The 9,894-nt window shown below is 49.6% G+C and overlaps 1 long non-coding RNA gene across 1 annotated transcript; it reads left to right on the top strand.

The window, feature by feature from the left end:
- The first annotated feature begins 695 nt into the window (after positions 1-695).
- On the top strand, positions 696-6,166 carry LOC135406498 (uncharacterized). Its single transcript, XR_010426321.1, has 3 exons — positions 696-1,025; positions 5,679-5,834; positions 5,985-6,166. It is a non-coding gene; the product is annotated as an uncharacterized LOC135406498 (long non-coding RNA).
- The last annotated feature ends 3,728 nt before the right edge of the window (positions 6,167-9,894 follow it).

Below are 9,894 nucleotides of genomic sequence, written 5' to 3'. Positions count from 1 at the left end.
TTTGGCCACAACAACCCCCGGCAGCTCCGGGCTGGGACAGAGGGCCTGGAGAGAGAGGGACCTGGGGGTGCGGATTGACAGCAGCTGAACACAAGACCGGGGGTGCCCAGGGGGCCAAAAAAAGCCAATGGATCCTGGACTGGATCGGGATCGGTGTGGCAGCAGGAGCAGGGAAGGGGTTCTGCCCCCGTGAGGCCTCACCTGGAGTGCTGTGTCCAGCTCTGGGTCCTCAGTTCAGGAAGGACATGGAGGGGCTGGAGCAGGTACAGAGAAGAGCAACGAGGCTGGGGAAGGGTCTGGAGCACAATTGCCATGAGGAGAGGCTGAGGGAGCTGGGGGGGCTCAGCCTGGAGAGGAGGAGGCTCAGGGGAGACCTCCTCACTCTCTGCAACTCCCTGACAGGAGGGGGGAGCCAGGTGGGGTCGGGCTCTGCTCCCAGGAACCAGCAGTAGGACACAAGGGCACAGCCCTGAGCTGTGCCAGGGGAGTTTTAGGTTGGACATGGGGAAGAAGTTCTTTCCAGAGAGAGGGATCAGCCCTTGGAATGGGCTGCCCAGGGAGGGGCTGGAGTCACAGTCCCGGGGGGTGTTGCAGCAGAGCCTGGACGTGGCACTCGGTGCCATGGTCTAAGTAACAAGGTGGGGTTGGGGCACAGGTTGGACTCGATGATCTCAGGGGTCTTTTCCAACCCAGTTGATTCTGGGATTCTGGAATTCTGAGGAGGGTTCTGGAGTAATACAGGGCACCCTTTGCCTGTCAGTCATTCAAATCCATTGAAGGGCTGTGTCATCCAAAGCATTGCTGACTTTCCAGGTGCCAGCTGGGCTGGCACAGCTGGTTTCCTGTGGTTCACCTCCCTGGAACACCTTGCACATGGTTTAAGCTGTTTTATTTTACTACAGCCCCGGGTCTGACTCAGAGAACAGTCAGATTTGGGCTGTTATGTGGCAAAGCAAAGCCATGAGGCACCTCATGGCCTGCAGTTAAACCAGGCATGAAATTACCTCAGTCATCCACTTGTTATGGTGAGTCATTCCCAGTTTTTCCCTGTTACCAAGCTTTGGCTCAGTCAGAGGGGTGTAAATCCGTCACAGAGGAGTGGTATCACACCAGTGTCCATAATCAAACCTGAAATGGAAACTGAGCTAAGGCAGCGCAGCCAGAATGGGTCTGACCTTGGGTCTTCTACCCATGCTGGGAATTCTGCTCCTGGACACACAGCTTTACTGCCCACATATGCTGATCTCATGGTCTCTGTCAGAATTCAATGCAATTTATATTTAAGGCTACACTCAGACCACTTGCTGTAGGATCCCTACAGTCAGCACAGGCAGAAACCTCAGAGAAAACCATTTGAGTCCAGTCTTCACCCTTCTCTTGACGAGTAGAGAATTTCCAGTTTGCCTGTGCTCCCCTGATCAGCTTTTCCAGCTTTTAAACCTGTACTTCACTGAAAGACGTTGGTTTATTGAAGCCAAATGTTTCTCACATGTTCTTTTTTATCTGAATCAAAAGTCGGCTCTTCATCATTCCAGTTTCAGAAAACAGAGGACGTTTTGAGGGGTCCAAAATTCTCCTGGTTCTGATTCCAGAGGCAATAACCAATCATCTGAGCAGGAGAGTAGGGGAGAGCTGACAGGACATGCCAAAAACAGCCATGAGCTGGGTCTTGCTGGCTTTTTATTTAATCATGACATCATAAAATGATTTGGGTTGGAAGGGACCTTCAGGATCCTCTCATTCCAACATTCCAAACTCCCTGCCATGGGAAGGGACATCTTCCATAGACCAGGTTACTCCAAGCCCTTGATCTTAAGAAAGAGGGAGAAGTTTATGATCCTTTTCTCATAGAAAACAAATGAACAAAACAAGCTGGAGTACAAGTGATTTGGTTGAGGAGTAGAGGTGAAACTCTTCAAATCTTAGTCCAGAAAGGCAAGGTCTACTATCCCCCCCTTGGATCCAAAGCTAATTCCCAGCTGGATAACTGTTCAGATAAATGTGACACCATGACACCCAAGGCGCCTGCTGTGGCACCATCCATGTCCTTCCTTGGCCTGTTATCTCCCATGGTGAGCGATGGAGAACAATTTGATGGATAACATTTTAATAGGCCTTGCTTTGTTAATCTGCTGAAAGACAGGAGGGCTCTGCAGAGGGACCTGGGCAGGCTGGATCCATGGGCTGATTCCAACGGGATGAGGTTCAACAAGGCCAAGGGCCGGGTCCTGCACTTTGGCCACAACAACCCCCAGCAGCTCCAGGTTGGGACAGAGTGGCTGGAGAGCAGCCAGGCAGGAAGGGAGCTGGGAGCTGGGATGGACAGGAAGCTGAAGAGGAGGCAGAGTGTGCCCAGGTGGGCAAGAAGGCCAATGGATCCTGGCCTGGATCAGGAAGAGTGTGGCAGCAGGAGCAGGGAAGGGATTTTCTCCTGGACTCAGCGCTGGTGAGGCCTCCCCTGGAGTGCTGTGTCCAGTTCTGGGCCCTCAGTTCAGGAAGGACATGGAGGGGCTGGAACGGGTGCAGAGAAGAGCAACGAGGCTGGGGAAGGGTCTAGAGCACAATTCCCATGAGGAGAGGCTGAAGGAGGTGGGGGAGCTCATCCTGGAGAGGAGAAGACTCAGGGGAGACCTCCTCACTCTCTGCAACTCCTTGACAGGAGAGGGGAGCCGGGGGGAGTCGGAACCAGCAGTAGGACAAGAGGGCTCAGTCTCAAGCTGTGCCAGGGGAGGTTTAGATTGGACATGGGGAAGAAATTCTCTGCAGAGAGAGGAATCAGCCCTTGGAATGGGCTGCCCAGGGAGGGGATGGAGTCTCAGTCCCTGGAGGTGTTTAAGGTGAGACTGGATGTGGCATCAGTGCCATGGGCTGGGAACCACGGTGGGGTTGGATCAAGGATTGGACTTGATGATCTCAGAGTTCTTTTCCAACCTGGTTGATTCTATGATTCTGTAAATTAATGGTTTGATGTTAATGGATGTATTTTGGGGTTTGGTTTGGGTTTTTTTGGTTTTTTTTAATCCTCTCATAGTTTTAATAGTGTTCTGGGTTTTTTTGCCACTGTCTGTAACTCCAGCCTTAACAACTCAAAGATAGAGTCGATACTGCGTCCGTGTGTTTTCAGATCTTATCATTTGTGGGTGTAGGGAGATAACAGATTTATTGATGACTGACTGAGCCCAGTCAAGTCTTAGCACTCCATTTCACTGCAGACTCTCTTTGTATTTTTGGATATTATTGCTGTGATGTTTAGGATGCAACAACAAACATTGATTTTGAAAGGGGAGCAATATAAAACCTGAAATACCATTGCTGGTGATAACTGAATTCCCTCTTTATGGCTTGAAAAATCAGAAAAGTCCTAATTAGAGTGAGGGTTGTTCTTTCACACCCCACCTCTGGGTGTAATTATAAATGAAGGCTGGAATGTCTCAGCAGCAGCTGCTGAACTGGCACTGCTGTGTTTCTTTACAGTTCCTGAGCAGTCACTGAGCAAATGCAGATTCAGGAGCAGAGTGTTGGGAGCAGAGATAAAGAGCCTCAGAGAGACTCATTCCCTAAATCCAGACCACACATCCTCCAGCCCCAGTGCCTGGGGCTGATCTCCAGTGAGAGAAGAGGGAGAGCTAAAGAGAAATAACTTGGCTCAGGGAATAATGGAGGAAAGGAATGGTTTTCTCCATGTCACAAAGTGAATCCCAGAGCACAGCAGAGAGGAACTGGCAGAGCTGCAGTTAAACAGTACAGTGGCTTGTAAATAAACAGGAAATAAACTGTTGCTCAAGGAGGGCTTTCAAAGCAAAAGAGAGGGGATTGGGCTCGGTTCCTGCTCAGGAAAGCTTGTCCCAAGCTCAAGTTTTTGTTCTATGTGATTTTTAAACCACAGAGAATAAACTTCCTGCTGTCAAGCACAGCCAAGAGGCTTTAACCCTGCATCAGGTTAAAGCTGGAGACTTGAACCAGAAAAGAAAGACAAGTCTGGACTTCAGTGCTGAACTGAAACTCGGTGAAACTTGTGCTGTTAACAGGAAAAGTTGAAGGTAAAACACTCAGTTCAATCCTGCTTTTCATCAGTGCCACCAGGAGGAGCAGAGAAAGAGTGAGTGCAATCCCAGGCAAAGGAGGGAAGAGCTGGGAGGGCAAAGGAAGATGCAACAGGGGCAGACATGGGGTGGGAAAACTCATGACCTGACAGCCCTGCAAGACACCCATTGCTCAGAGAATAACAGGATGGTTTGGGTTGGAAGGGACCTTGAAGACCATCCAGTTCCAATTCCCCTGCCATGGGCAGGGACACCTTCCACTATCCCAGGTTGTTCCAAGAGCAATCCCACATGGGAAGGAAGGGGTAGTGGATTTAAGCTGAAGGAAGGCAGGTTTAGAGCAGATATCAGGGAAAAATTCCTCCTTTTGAGGCTGGGGAGGCCCTGGCACAGGTTGCCCAGAGAAGCTGTGGCTGCCCCATCCCTGGAAGTGTTCAAGGCCAGGTTGGATGGGGCTTGGAGCAATCTGGGATAGTGGAAGGTGTGAACTGGAGCAAGATGATCTTGACAGTCCCTTCCAACCCAAAACATTCTATGATTCCACAATTCAAGCCAACAAGAAATGTCCATATCTTCACCTTCTGTGAAGGAATAGTTGTGCTCACATGGTGGGACCTGGCAATGCCTGTTTTTGGTACAGCCAAGGCACAAGTGCTTGCTCAGGGCTGCTCTTCACACTGGTGTCCTGCAGAGGAGATCCCACAGACAGATCCACCCCACGGAGTCAACACAAAGACTTAAGGTAGAGCCATCAAAAAGTTCTTTAGTCATAAAAATCAAGGGAAAAAGAAGCCACCCTCTTCTAATGAACTCAGCTCCTTGGCAGCAGTGAGTAGTGAGTCCTATTTGTTATCCATCAATAAGATCCTTATATCCACAAAGGTGTTGCCTGCTGACATCTGCTGTGGACTAAAACCTTTGGAGAGATGGTTTGATGGTGCCCCCATGCCCTGGAGAAGTCTTGCAAAGCCCTCATGAACTTGCTCAGTGATGGCTCTAAACCATGTCCACACATAAATTTAAGGAATATAGAGGTATTAGGGAGTGTCCAAAGGAGGACCATGGAGGTGGGGAAGGGTTTAGAGGGGAAGGCACAGGAGGAGTTGCTGAGGTCACTTGATTTGCTCAGCTGAGGAAGAGGAGAGTGAGGGGAGACCTCCCCAGGGCTCCAGCTTCTTCAGGAGGGGAAAAAGAGGGGCAGGCACTGATCTCTTCTCTCTGAAGAAGAGGGAATGACATAAAGCTGTGCCAGGGGAGGTTTGGGTTGGATATTAGGAGGAGGTTCTTCCCCCAGAGGGTGGTTGGGCATTGACCAGGCTCCCCGGGGTGGTGGGCACAGCTCGAAGGCTGCCAGAGCTCAAGGAGCATTTGGAAAAAACTCTCAGGGAGAGGGTGAGATTCTTGGCATTGTCCTGTGCAGGGCCAGGAGTTGGACTGGATGATCCTTGTGCTTCCCTTCAGCTCAGGATATTCTATGATTTCCTGTGCAGGTCACTTTGGATGTTCTCCCAGGCTTTCTGCTTCGGTGACAAATGATGGGAATGCCAACTGGAGCAGCCACAGGACTGAGATGATCAGTTCACCAGCCAGAGAAGCCAAACACACAGTTTAACACCCAACTCTTTGTTATTGCAGATATTCCAGGGACATTTAGCTCTGAGTGGGGCACTGTTGTGCTGAGCTCTGCACACACACGGAATGAGGCACTTTGGGAGACATTCCTCAGACAAATGGAGCCATCTGTGACAGCCACCGCCAACTCCCTCTGCAATCAACAGGCACTTCCAGAGGGTAATTCCTCTCATCCTCAAGTAACCAGCTAAACAGAGATGAATCATGTTTTTAAAATGCCTGTTTTCCCCCCATTAAGGGGAATAGAGTCCTACAATACACTGCTTTATGTGTATTAGGGCTGAATCACATATTCTTCTCCTTTCACAGGTGCTGAACTTTGGGGTGGCAGCATTTGTTGGACCACACAGTGAATAAGTGACAGATGACTGGTTTTCTCCCTCTTTCCAAGTAGTTAAACTAATCCAAGGCTGCCTTTCCTCTTCCCAAGAGATATTTTACACTCAGGCAACTCAAAGCAATCTGCAAACATGAAAAACTGATGCCCTGTTCCTCTCGGTGCAGACCCACAAGGAGATTTTAGGTCTGTCCACCCCTGAAGGAAGAATTTATCATTTCCTGGAGTCCATCTATCACTAAAAAAAGCAGACAGTGCAAGTGTGGGTGTCCCAAAACCTCAGATATTTAAAATCTGCAATACCCTGACGTGGTGGTGGCTCAAACAATGCAGTTGGAGCCAGAATAATGCCCTGGAGATCAGGAATTCAGGTATACTGTCCTTGAAAGCAAAAGCAGAGAAACAGCTCTGAGCATTGGCTTCCCTATGGGAAAAACAGGAATATCAAGCAAAATTCTGGACTTGGGCAGGATGGGTGGGACAGAGAGTTGCAAAATACCTGCTGGAGCTTTAAGCAAAAGTTTGGTGTGGGCAGTAAGTGCTGTTAACACCTGGAAAGTCCCCTTGCCTTGCTGGGAGGGTTGAGACACCCTTTTCTTGCATTTAAGTGGCTCATTTTAAGGAGAAGGAGAAACCTTAATTGCTTGGGTTGTTCCTGCCTTTTCAGAGCTGCTTTGTAAATGGCCTTTTGGGCCACACAGACACTTCACCATCTCCCCAGGCACTCAGAACAAACCCACAGCCCCAGCCTCATCCTAAAGAAAGGCTCCAAACCCTCCAGGTCCAACATCACTGCAACCCAGAGCTCAGTTACACAGCAAAGTGTCCGAAGTGGTGCCAGGAAATCTCACCTGGGGACAAATCTTTGTCCAAGGATCCAGTGGGATGATGTGACCCCACTGAATTATAGATGAAGAGCTTCCAAATTTTGCATGTCTTTGTTGGGTTACATGTCTTTATTGGTCTCATTAGCCTGGTTAGTTTTGGATCCTTACCGGTCCAGAGGTTTCCTTGAAACTTCTCAGTGTAGAAGTTTAAAGAATACAGAATTATACAAAGGATCTCTAATTATATACATATAGAATTTCCTCTTTATCACTTCTTAATAGAATTAGAGGCAATTTGCTCTAGGACTGGAAAGAGAAGAACCTCCTCCACAAAAAGCTTTGGACTCACTGTCATAGAATCATGGAAAGGTTTGGGTTGGAAGGGACCTTAAAGATCACCTAATTCCAAGCCCCTGCCATGGGCAAGGACACCTCCCACTAGCCCAGGTTCCTCCAAACCCCATCCAACCTGGCCTTGGACACTTCCAGGGATGGGGCAGCCACAGTGTCTCTGGGCAACCTGTGCCAGGGCCTCACCACCCTCACAGGAAACCATTCCTTCCTAATATCTCATCTAAATCCACTCTTCTTCAGCTTAAGGAACCTTTGTCCTATCTCTCCTTCTCCAAAGTCCCTCTCCAGCTCTCCTGAAGCCTCTTTAGACACTGGAAGGGGCTCTAAGGTCTCCTTGAAGCCTTCTCTTCTGAAGGCTGAACATCCCCAGCTGTCCCAGCATATCTCCAGGACAGAGAAGCTCCAGCCCTTGGAACATCTTCATAGAATCATAGAATCAGCTGGGTTGGAAGGGACCTCCGAGATCATCAAGTCCAACCCTTGATCCACTAATGCTGCGGTTGCCAGCCCGTGGCACTGATGCCACATCCAGTCTCATCTTAAAAACCTCCAGGGATGGAGAATCCACCACTTCCCTGGGCAGCCCATTCCAATGGCTGAGCACCCTCTCTGGAAAGAAATTCTTCCTAATATCCAACCTAAACCTCCCCTGGTACAACTTGAGACTGAGCCCTCTTGTCTTGCTGCTGGTTGCCTGGGAAAAGAGACCAACCCCCACCTGGCTCCCCCCTCCTGTCAGGGAGTTCTAGAGAGTGAGGAGGTCTCCCCTGAGCCTCCTCTTCTCCAGGCTGAACAGCCCCAGCTCCCTCAGCCTCTCCTCATGGGAATTGTGCTCCAGTCCCTTCCCCAGCCTTGTTGCTCTTCTCTGGACCTGCTCCAGGACATCAATATCCCTCCTGAACTGAGGGGCCCTGCTCTGGACTTGCTCCAACAGATCCATCCCCTTGTCATGCTGGTGACCCCAGAGCTGGAGCCCGTGCTCCCTGTGGGGTCTCACAAGACCAGAATGTAGGGAAAGAATCAACTCCTGCTCCTTTCTGCCCTTTTAAAAACTATACTTTCAGTCTGGAAAGTCCAGAGGAAAGTCAGTGTAGGGTCTTCTCATCTGCCTCTCAGCAGAACCTCTTTGCTAACCCACAATTGATTAACAATTGGCTTTCATCTTCCTGTCAGAGCCTGTGGAAGGTGCTATGCTGTGCTCAGAGTCTGGAACTTACTGTTCCAGCAGGGAAAAAAAAACACCATCCCATCAAAGCTGTCATTCCCTTTGGCAGGAAATCCTATTACAGATGCACAAGGTGTGCTCTGAAGTCTCTCCCCATTTACTTCTCTATCTTCTGCCTGCTGTGGGTTTCTCCAGTGCTCATTGCTAATGAATCCTGCTGTTTCATGGAAATGACCCATGTTGGGATGGCTGTGTCTGCTTGGATTACCTTTGGGAAGGTGCTAATGAGGGGTGGCAGGGCTATTACAGAGCAGAGCAGCTCTGGGGAAGAGCCACGTTCCAGCTGAGCACACCTGGGATGCCCAGATCTGGCAGTGAGCACATAATCCAGAGAAAAAGCCAAGTTTGGGAAGTGTCAGTGCTTGGGGTGTGGAGCGTCCAGGAAAGCCTCCTTCACATCCCATTTATCATGGGAATGATCCAGCTTGGCATTGACATCCTGTTTGACTCACCTGCATTACCCCACCACAAACAGGATGCACGAACTGCCACCAAGTTGATGAGAGGGATGGGAGAGGAAAGGCTGGAGAATTGGGATTGTTCAGCCTGGAGAAGAGAAGGCTTCGGGGTGACCTGGTTGTGGCCTTCCAGGGCCTGAAGGAGCTCCAGGAAAGATGGAGAGGGACTATTTACAAGGAGTGACAGGACAAGGGGGAATGGTTTCCCAAAGCCAGAGAGCAGGGTTAGATGGGATATTGGGAAGGAATTCTTCCCTGGGAGGGTGATGAGGCTGTGGATCATGTTTTCCAGAGAAGCTGTGGTTGCCCCATCCCTGGAAGTGTCCAAGGCCAGGTTGGACGGGGCTTGGAGCAACCTGGGCTAGTGGAAGGTGTCCCTGCCCATGGCAGGGGGGTCGAATTCCGTGGTCTTTAAGGTCCCTTCTAATCCAAACCATTCCATGATTCCATGATTCTATGAAGGCCACTCTAACTCCTCCTAAATACTTCCAATGACATTTAAATCCTACATGTAACCAGTAGGTTTTCCCACTAACTTTTCACTCTTAGGCAGTGCTGGCAGGTGGGAAAATTGTAATTTAATGCTGGATAAGAGAATAAAACTGGATAAGAGGATAAAACTTGATGAGAGGAGATGGCCTCAAGTTATGCCAGGAAAGGTTGAGGTTGGATATCAGGAAAAATTTCTTTCCTAAAAGGTTTGTCCAGCCCTGGCAGAGCTGCCCAGGGCAGTGGTGGAGTCCCATCCCTGGAGGGGTTAAAAGCCCTGTAGATGTGGCACCTGGGGACATGGTTTAGTGGTGGCCTTGGTAGTGCTGGGCTCATGGTTGGACTTGATGATCTTAGAGGGCTTTTCCAACCTAAATGTTTCTGTGATTCTGTGACTTAAATAAAACGGATCCCATGAAGAACAGAGGGAGCTGGAACAGCTCACTGGGGTGGGGGATTTTTCATTTGTTGCAAAAGTTGGATCCAAATCCAGGGCCTGGAAGCCAAGCTTAGATATAAACAGACTTCA

Source organism: Pseudopipra pipra, chromosome 1 (assembly GCF_036250125.1).
Source record: "Pseudopipra pipra isolate bDixPip1 chromosome 1, bDixPip1.hap1, whole genome shotgun sequence".
In the NCBI taxonomy this organism is placed as follows: Eukaryota; Metazoa; Chordata; class Aves; order Passeriformes; family Pipridae; genus Pseudopipra; species Pseudopipra pipra.
Note: the sequence above shows the minus strand (reverse complement) of the source record. Positions and strands in the feature narration are given on the sequence as shown.